An 11,189-nucleotide genomic window follows, 5' to 3' on the forward strand; every position below is an offset into this window, starting at 1 on the left:
TCTATCTTATCTCAATCTCTCTCTTTGTCAATCTATCTTAAATCCTTTCTTGCTAAAGCTTGTGCAAACTTCGAGTCCTTCCGGTCCAGACCCCCGGTGGTTCCGCCTCACGATCCGCGCGTAGTGAAGGATCTTCACGACAGTGTGTCTCTGTCCGAAGGGACAGAGAATAAAGATGATGTATTCAGGATGTGATGGCGCTCCCCGACGGCCTATAAAAGAGAGGGGAGAAGGTTGAAACAGGTATCCTGTTTTGGCGAGGACAAAGTGTTGTCGGACTGGGGACTGAGCTTTCTCCTCCTTTATCGTTGTTCTCTATAGGTTTCTAGAACGGCTGCCCCTGCTTCAAGGAAATCCCGAGTGCTTCCAGCAAAGGCTCCACTGTGTGTGTGCATTGGGTCTGTTACCGGCATGCCGGTTGTAATCTCACGGGCGTTGTAACCCTTTATAGTTGAAATTAATTCTCCAGTTCATTTTCTCTCTGTGTTTCTACGTGCTTTCCCCTTTCACTATTTGGTGGGTGTGTATCTCTGTTCATTCTGTACACGCGGTCATGATCCATTTGGCTGGTAAGCGCTACTTACCGGAAGCCGGTGTCCGCCGGTTCGACGCTTGCACTCTCCTATCTCCCCTTGTTTCTTGCACTCCTCGGTCCAAGGCCTCCATGGTCCCTCCTTAGTTTCCTACGCGAGATCGTAACAACACGACACCGGACAAGAGGCTGAAGATCGTCGATGTGTTTTCGGCATTCGAAAGTCGATTCGGGAGGTTGTCCGTGAGAGATCAAGCTATCCTCGCACTGGACAAAGTGATCATGTTCTTACGAGCCGTGGACGTTCGGGACCTGAAAGATCTTGGAGTGCTTCTAGAGGATACGACTACTGAGAGTGGCCTCACCAATACATGGGAAAACGTGCGGGACATCTTCACACAATACACAAAGAGGGGGCAATGTCTCGGTAATGAAGAAAAGTGAATTTCGGAACCAATCTCGAGGCCAAGTCCCGGATTGGAAGATCACCAACCACGACCTCGGGAGAGTACGACCAAAAAGGGAATCGATGTGACCATGATGGCGGAATTGCTGAAAGAGATGGAAAATCTCAAGATTGCCATGGTGAAGAAATCGGAAGACCATCCCACGAGTTCGAAATACATAGATCGTCGATGCATATGGTGCGATAGCACCAAACATGATCAGAAAGATTGTGATGAGCATGAAGCTCTACGACGGGATCTCATCTACTACGAGGGAAATCGGATCCATTTGATGGACTCCTGGAAGCCACTTCGACCAAACTTCCGAAAGGGCGGCATGAAGAAGATCTTAGAGGAGGAGATTGCAACATAAAGCAAATATGCGACGACTACGGGAATACGTGTGGGAGAAACATCTAGAACGAAGTCGTCTTTCTGGCCGGAAGTGCTAGAAATCTCTGAGAAAATCGACTCTAATGAGATCTGAAGCACCGCGGAAGGCATCCGAGAGGCTACGGGATGGGATTGCCCCATAGACAAGAATAGCTTTTATGCCCTATGCCAATTACGTGAGCTATATGTAGATGAGAAACGACGGCGCACATATGATGCGGTCGGACCATCGAAGATACCGAAGAGCTAGAATTTCAAAGGAAAAGGAAAAGGGGAAACTATTCTGGCATTCAAACTCGCGTCGGAAATCGAACAACAAACAGATCTAAAGAAGGTGTTTGAAGAGAAAATCCTTGATAGTCGGGTGGAATTTTCTCTCCAAGAATTGCTCGAAATAGCAAAGAAAGAGTTCCACGATCTCCTCGTTAACCTCGTGAAGAGAAAGAGGCAAGCTACGGAAGAATCGAATGCTCGAAGGGTGAATGTGAATACTGTAATGAACGACACGGAAGTGGAGGATGAGATTCCAAACTCTCACTACACAAAGTCACATTGGGCATGAGCAACTACGGAGACTCCGGTCCGAATTGGAAACATCAAAGAGCCTGTCGTTGCATTGATTGATCATGGATCGGATATCAATCTGATGTCCAAGGAGTTCTCCTCGTTAACCTTGTGAAGAGAAAGAGGCAAGCTACGGAAGAATCGAATGCTCGAAGGGTGAATGTGAATACTGTAATGAACAACACGGAAGTGGAGGATGAGATTCCAAACTCTCACTACACAAAGTCACACTGGGCATGAGCAACTACGGAGACTCCGGTCCGAATTGGAAACATCAAAGAGCCTGTCGTTGCATTGATTGATCATGGATCGGATATCAATCTGATGTCCAAGGAGTTCTCCTCGTTAACCTCGTGAAGAGAAAGAGGCAAGCTACGGAAGAATCGAATGCTCGAAGGGTGAATGCGAATACTGTAATGAACGACACGGAAGTGGAGGATGAGATTCCAAACTCTCACTACACAAAGTCACACTAGGTATGAGCAACTACAGAGGCTCTGGTCCGAATTGGAAACATCAAAGAGCTCATCGTTGCATTGATTGATCATGGATCGGATATCAATCTGATGTCCAAGGAGTTCTACCAGAAGGGGGAGTGGCCTATTAACACCAATCATGGATGGAAGATCCGGGCAGCCACTAAAGCAATGGAAGACCTATTTGCAGCTTGTCGAGATGTGACGGTGAAGATCAGAGATGTGGAGATTGACCAAAATTTCTTCGTGCAAGATAAAGTCTCACATTTTGTGATCCTCGGGAAACCCTTTATCACGGCTTCACGGATGGAAAAAAAGGTGTTGGATAGCGGAGCGGCTTTTGCACGGATTCGGAGCCAAAGCGGAGGGAAAACCATCCAACTCCTATTTGTGTCATCGAATCTCGAAAGGAACAAGAGAGAGCTCGTCTCAAACAAAAATGGATTTTTAAAGCGGATTGTTGCAAAGTGGGGAAGTCATAGTCCGAGAAGCCCTGATACCCCACACTCTCGGAGCAAAACAAGTGCGAATCGGTCCAGATGGGGCATCTACATACATGGTCGTGACCGGAGAAATGAAGAAAGGACTCCGGAAGATGCAAGATGAGCTACAGTCTGCAACAATCATAAAAGAGGATGAAGAAATCATGGAAGTAGTCGAAGAAGTGTTCTATGGGAGCACACTACAACGGAAGAGAATAGCCAAGAAGATCAGGTAGTTCAGGTGGAATCGGTCAAGATGTACGAGATCATTGCGAAAATGGGGCTAGATGTCCTCCACAAAGAAGAAGTAATGGTATGTATGAAATACAAGACCGTAGAAAAGAAGGTGAAACCATTTGTGGAACCATTACCCGCCAATAGTGAACAAAAGAGGAAAGAAGTCTCGGGAGATCCAACACTTCGAAAGTTTGTGGATATCGGACATACCTTCACGAACTCCGGATGGGTGGAGATAGGTTCCTCTCACCGACGGAAGAAGAAATATTTCGTGAGATGTTGGAGCAACATGGAAAAGCATTTGCATTCACATCAAGAGAGATAGGGTGCATCGATCCGAAGATAGTTGAGCCGATGGTGATCTTCACCATTCAACATGTGTCATGGAACCTGAAGCCAATTCCGGTGCCATGGGCGTATATTCCGAAAATCATTGACTTGCTCAAGGGGAAGGTGGCGATGGGGATTCTAGAGCCATCAAATGTCCCGTACTCAAATCGATGATTTACGGTTCCGAAGAAGAATGGGTCACTCCGATTCATTCAAGATTTGCAACCGATGAACAAGGTCACGATTCAGAACTCTAGAGTCGGTTCGATAGTAGATGAATTTGCAGAAGTGTTTGCCAGACGTGCGATATACTCCATGGGAGACCTATACTCCGGGTATCACCAATTCCAACTAGTCGTGGAGAGACGAGATATCATTACAATGCGGACACCGATAGGATTAGTCCGGATGTGTACGCTACCACAAGGAGCAACAAACTCGGTGGCACATATGATGAATGCGATGAACAAAGTGCTCCGAGATTGCATTCGGGAGATAACAATGTCGTTCCTAGATGGCATTCCAATGAAAGGATGTGCGGTGGAAGAAATGGATGAGAATATGGATGATCAGTGATGTCGTAAGTTCGTGGTCGACCATATTCGCGACTGTGAGAAAGTCTTATAGAAGTTAGAAGATGTGCACTTAACACTCTCCGGAGAGAAATCGGCATTCGGACAAGAAGAGATATTGGTAGTCGGACATCTATGTGGGCCCTACAGCCGAAGACTGTCACCAATCAAGGTTGATGCGATTCAAGCTATGAAAGAAATATGCGAGTCACAATTTGAAGTCTGTAGATTTCTTGGTGCGTGTGCATTTTATCACATATGGATTCCGTACTATGCACCATAGTTCCTAATATTTGCGTACGTCCAATTTACTGGACGTACGCGAACGTTTGCAAACGTACGCGTATGATACGCGATATTCGTTTGGCTTTTTCTTTTACTTTTTGACTTTTTTTGGGTTTTTTTAATTTTTGATATTCATAATTCTTTGTGAATAGAAGTGACGTCTAACACACATACACACACACACTCTCTCTCTCACACGAGAACTGACAGATTTTCTCTCTCTACAAAATCTAGATATCTAATATACATATTACACACTCCCTCACACAGACGAAACCCATAGCTCCTCTCTCTCTCTCTCTCTCTAGAGTCTAGATATACACTCAATCATTGTCTCCTCACACATGCAAAACAGGGCTTCTCTCTCTAGACCACACACGCTCTCTCTCTCTCTCTCTCTCTCTCTCTCTCTCTCTCTCTCTCTCTCTCTCTCTCTCTCTCTCTCTCTCTCTCTCTCTCTCTCTCTCTCCCCTCACACACACACACACTATGTACACCATATACACCATATGTATATATATATATGTACCGCGTATGGATTTCAATCATACTTGGAGCCTTTTCACGTATGAGTATGATACGAATATTGGCGTTTGAGTATGACACGAATGGGACGTATGGCTAGAACTATGCTATGCACACATTGCAAGCTCACTCTATCACTTGTTGCGGAAGGGTAAGAAGTTCGAATGGAGACCGGTGTCGCGAAAATACAACGAGGATACGTGAACGTTGAGGTAGGACCCCAGGGCCTCTGACCGGAAAATATTCACATTCGTGCGTTTATATTAAACAATTAATACAAAATGATAAAGATTCACAAATTTCATTAATAAAGGGAAAGAAAGATTACAATCAATCTCAAGATTGAGATTACAAAAGTTTTATCTTAAGGAGATTGCTAGAATAATAGATTAGAAGAAACTAAGATATGGATTCCATAGAGATTTAGGGTTCTTGGCTTTGATAAGAGATTATGGTTATATGAGTATTATGGCTTCCGTAGGGAAGATTAGCGTTTTTTAGTGTTATGGCTTCCGTAGGGAAGATTAGGGTTTTTGGATTCCGTAAGGAAATTAGGGTTTATGAAAGATATTACTTCCCTACGATAAGGGAGTTGAGAAGGAAAAGAAAAAGAAATATATCATATGGAGAGAGCTCTCTCATATAGGAAAAAAAATGGAATTATATATGGAGTTCCTCATTGATCATATGCCTCCACTTTTTGTTGCATGGCCTCTACTTTTAGTTGCATAGCTTTTCTTTTCGTTGAATCTATTTTTAGTTGCATGGCTTTTTCTTTAGTTGCATGGCTTTTTCTTTAGTTGCATGCAACCGTCCACTTGACCTTTACTTTAGTCTCTTTTACCTTTCTTTAAATAGCCACATGATCCTTTTATCCGTTCGATTTGCGTCCAACCTCGTACGGTCGCCGGTTCCGCCCAATCGTCGAATCCCTCGTCGGCCGGTTCCATTTTGCTTGCCGGCCGGTTCCAGTTTTGCTTGCCGGCCGGTTCCAGTTTTGCTTGTCGGCCAGTTTCGGTTTGCTACCAAAGATGTCGCGAAAATACGACGAGGATACGTGAACGTTGAGGCAGGACCCCGGGGCCTTTGACTAGAGGATATCAAATTCGTGTATTTATGTACTAAGAATTAACCGAAATGAGAAAGATTAACAAATTTCATTAACAAGTAGAAAGAAAGATTACAATTAATCCCAAGATTGGGATTACAAAAAAAATTTGCTAATGGAGATGGCTAGAGTAATGGATTAGAGGAAATTAAGATATGAATTCTATAGAAAATTAAGGTTTTTGGTTTTGATAAGAGATTATGGTTTTATGAGTTGATTAGCTTCCGTATGGAAATTTAGGGTTATGAGTAAGATATGGCTTCCGTAAGGAAATTAGGGTTTACTTGAGAGATATGGCTTCGATAAGATAAGGGAGTTCAAGGTGCTTATATAGCCAGGGCCTTAACTTTCCTATCTATGTGGGATAGTTCTAATTTCCCTATCTTCTCAAACTTCATTTTCACATAACTTGATATGTATTTCTCCATTTTGTATATAGTAAAATACATTTTGAAGCTCTTAAGTATATCCATCTTTCTGTAGTAAGCTACTAATCTAATCTATAATAATTATTTCGTTATTTTTTTTACATAGTGTGAGAAGATTCACACAACACCGGAACATACCAAAGCCATGAAGAAGCTTAAGAAAACACTACGGAGGGTAGAAGCACTTAAGAAGCCAAACTATGACTGATGGTTGATACAAGTCCAACTGGGATCGGATGGGTCGTCAACCAAGTCAACTCAGATGATTCACGATACCCGATTCGATTCGGAGCAAAGGTTCTTAACAAAAGGCAACACGAATATGCACAAGTTAACAGAGAATTATGGAGTCGTGTCGGCAATAAAATCAGATCGAGATTATTTGATAGGAGCCAAAGTAGTGATAGAAACGGAGTATCCTCCAATACTCGGGATGATGCGATGTTGCACGGTACCGGATGTGGCTATGCTACGATGGATTGCATATTTAAAGTCATTTAATCCGGAGGTTTGACACATCTGTGGAAAAGACAACACGGTAGCGGATATGTTATCAAGGGCCCGGTTCAAAGATGACATAGTCAAATCGGCTAATGAAGCTTTGCTTCGGAGCACATATGCCGGGTGAACGTGAATTGGGAGTTCCAAGAAGACGAATACAAGGGAGAAAGCTTACCGATCAGGAAAGTGCTATAAGAAATCGAGGAATCATCGGACAATAAAGAAAAGAGAACCGAGATCTAAAGGAAGAAACGGCAAGTCCGGAAGTTCTTCTTGAACAATGGAATAATTTGGAGGGAGCCGAAAAGGCCAGATGGTATACCACTTCGGGTAGTCGGCACAAAGGAACAACGGAAACAAGTAATATCCGAATTTCACGAATCCAATTGGGCTGGACATTGGGGAACATGGACAACATTTGCAAAGATCAAGCAAAAATATTGGTGGAAGAACATGTACAAGGATGTAGCGGAGTTCACCGAAAGCTGCGAGAAATGTCAAATCTACTCCGGAGTTCAACACCGAGATGAATTACATCCGACAATCTCACCGACAATCAACTTTAAATGGATGGTAGATATCGTGGCCATGCCAACTGGGATTAGGAAAAAGAAGTACTTGGTGCTAGCTCGTGAGGATCTGACGAACCAAGTAGAAGGCCGAGCGCTACAGAAAAAAACATGTTCTGCAGTATGTCAATTTCTCCTAGAAGAAGTGTTCTACAGGTACGGGTGCGTAGAACAAGTGATTGCGGATTGGGGAGAACTTGACTCTGATAAAGCTAGGGAATTCTTCACTAAATATGGAGTATGGCTGACACTAACCACTGCATACAACCTAGAAGAAAATGGGAAATCGAACGAGCACATAGTCCAATCACGAAAGCACTTGCAAAAGCGTGCAACGGGAGGGTGAAGAATTGGCCGCAAATGATTCCGTATGCACTATGGGCAGATCGCAGACGCATAGTTCCATGACCGGATATATGCCAACGGAACTTATGACCAGACAAGCTCTGGTAATGCCTACGGAAACCGCAATTACAACATGGACAATGCTACCATGGAAGGAAGAGATGAGTCGGGAAGAACTACAGGCAGTCCGGATACTATAGCTAGAAGGAAGACCGGAAGACGTAGTGTAAGCGGTGGACCGACAACAAGAAGCGCGATTTCGGAACAAACATCAATTCGATAAAAAGCACCGACTTAGACCACGGAAAATTGGAGAAGGGGATTGGGTGATAGTCTACGACAGTAGTCTGGATCATCAACACAACTCAACACGCAAATTTGCTAAAAGGTGGTTTGAACCATACGAATTTCGAAAAGCATTCGACAACGGAACTTACCGGCCAAGTGAGCTAGATGGAACAATTCTTCGAGTGCCTATAGTGGGGAAGCAGGTGAAGATTTTCAAGAAGCGAATTAACGACGAACGCTACATAGGCTTAGATAAAACCGACATAAAGGAGCAATTGGATAACGATCACAAAGGTGCAGAAACTGAGGAAAGTGAGCTGGATTTAATAACCGACATAGGGGAAGAGATAGAGCATACTTCGGATGAAGAAGAGTAATAAGTACCAGAAACTTCGGCACATACCGAAGGATGTGTAGGTTTGGAGGGGGTGAGTGTCGTAGTGTACTTTGTACACTACGTAAAATATGTGTGGAGTACCCGATTGACTAAGTATAAAGAAATAGGAGAAAATACTAAAATAATTATGTTACATGCATAGGGCAAGACTTGAACCTTGTACCTCCATTTTAATACTTTGTAGCTTTACCATTGTACTAACACATCATAAGTGTTACCATATACACTTATAAGGTTATTTCATGGATATTTTTTAGGAAAAGCTACTTTTACACGAAGAGTGCATAAAACTTTAGTTAAAAGAAAATGCATGATCGAGAAAACTATTCTTGCACATCTCACAGTTATTCATGCATATCTGGTATGCATGAACAATTTAGAAAAAGCATGATGTTTACCATGTGGTAGATGATACTTAGCCTCTTCCATCACTATATAAAAGGTGGTGAGCAAATTGTAATGGGTTGTTGTTGATTTGGGGTTCTAAATATTGATCAAATTGTCTATATTCGGGTGATTCCCAATTTTCAATTCATCTTTTCTAATCTAATCCAATTTACTATTAGAATTCTAAGGGTTGAATAATATAATACAATACACTCATAGGATTTACGAGGTTTCTATATCTCTTTCTTATAATCTATTTATATGCTTATCTGCCTAAAAATTCTCCTCCTCCTAGTCCAAAACACTAGTGGTTCCCACCCAACTCATGCAAACAATCCGACGCCGAAAGGCACAACAACGCTTATTGAGTAGAGCGTGTCACAAAGCTCCTTGATCTTCAAGGTGTAGCTTGTGATGGACATATCCCTTTGCTGGATGTTGTTCAACTCTTGGCAAAGTTGAAGCTTTCGTGTCGTCGTATTGGCGACAAATATCTTCTTGAGATTTTCCCAAGATTATTTCAGCGTCTTAGCTTCCCGAATATAGCCAAGCATGTGGTCATGGACACATGTTGCCAAGCAATACATCACTCGGCTTGCCGCTTGCTCCCATGTTGAGTAGTCGGCGTCCTTCGAGTCGGATTTGTTTTCTTCTGCTCCTTGAATGTAGCCCCAATAACCTTGGCCAACAAGGTATTGGTGCATCTTTTACTCCCAAGATGCAAGGTTGTTTCTGTCAACTTCTCACTAGGGAGAGCACTCTCCATTTGAGTATTCATTATATTGATGAAGATTTATTCCTTCTTCTTTACCTTGTCTCTCGAACACGAGCTATGTAGTGGCACTACGATAGCGGATAGTGGGATTTTCCATTGGCGTATCGAACACACAACACATGCGGATGGGCTAGATCGAGCTACTAACACGCTCTGGTACCATGTAAAGAATTGGATATGATTCTATGTAGCGGAAGAGTTGTGTTGTGTGTGTGTGTGTGAGGAGAGAAGAGAGACACAAGGTAGATAAGAGAAATGAAGTACTCAAGAAGAAGATGTATCTTAACAAGGAGAATATTGAGCACAAAAATGTAGCATTACAAGGAGTAACAACCGACACTATATGAAGCAGGAGAAGGGTGCTTTATATAAGGTCACCCTTTCCCTTTATAAACTCACTACAACGCCCACTTTCTCTCTAGAACCTTGGGGAATGTGAAGACTCATTAGTCATGGGGAATATGGAACTCATTAGTTATGTTATAGAATGTGATTCTACGACACATAGTTAATGTGTAGAGAGTAGTGGTGACTTTTAACCTTTGACTGCTCATAGATTCTCAAAGGGTGTGTTCACACATTAAACTAGGTTGAGATTGATTCTCAAGATAACTCATAGCTACAACCTCCACAAATCCCTTTTAGATGTATTATATATAAATATACACACAAAATTAGCATTGTAACATTTATTTAGTTGGATATGATTTTCATATTATTCACAATGATGGTTAATATAATTATACTTGCATGGAATTTCATACATTATCTAAGAATTGGATAAAAAACATGATAGATAGAATATAAGACTATTGATTTTCTTGTCACGAAATTATTTAGTTCTAAATTCCACTATGTTTTAAGAAACCATGTATGCATGCGTCATACCTTTTTGAAAGTCTACTAAAATAAGGCATTTTTTAACATCTCGCCAAGATGTGAAAAAAAGAATGCTACATATTACCTATTTCAAATGTCCCAGTGTTTTAATGGTTCTTGCCTTAATCCAAGACATTTTTGTATTACGCACACGTCTTAATCCTCGTTCTCTTTGTGTAATCTTCTTGAATGGAGGGAAAGAGAGTGAGTGAGGTTGATTCTTGGCATCAATGACAAAGTTTCCTTGAACCATGATTCCTCAAACTAAGGTTTTCTAGAACCATAAAAATCCTTGAATGGGGTAATTCTTACGAAAAGGGGGATTACAGGTGGGCTATCCATGAAGTGTTCTAAGTCTTCTCACACGACATCACATCTTACTTGGTCTAGGTCCCTTGTAGTTCATTTGAGAAGCACACATGCACGCGTTGATGTGACATCTTTTTAAAATTCGACGTGAAAGAGAGAGGAGAAGACTTCGCAATCATGATGGTCATAGTGATGGACAATATCTTCTGAAAAGAGACAACACAACTTGGCTAAGATAAAACCATAGAGATGATAGTAGGGATATCCACGCTATTCGATGTGAAAGATGTCTCGTGTTGCTTGGAGGCTTACAAAGCCGAGATGCTTATGTGAGACATACATGAGGTGAGGCAACTAAGTA

This window comes from Azolla caroliniana, unplaced genomic scaffold (genome assembly GCF_043228905.1).
Source record: "Azolla caroliniana isolate FFs.n. ecotype wild unplaced genomic scaffold, voAzoCaro1.0.p SCAF_9, whole genome shotgun sequence".
Lineage (NCBI taxonomy): Eukaryota > Viridiplantae > Streptophyta > Polypodiopsida > Salviniales > Salviniaceae > Azolla > Azolla caroliniana.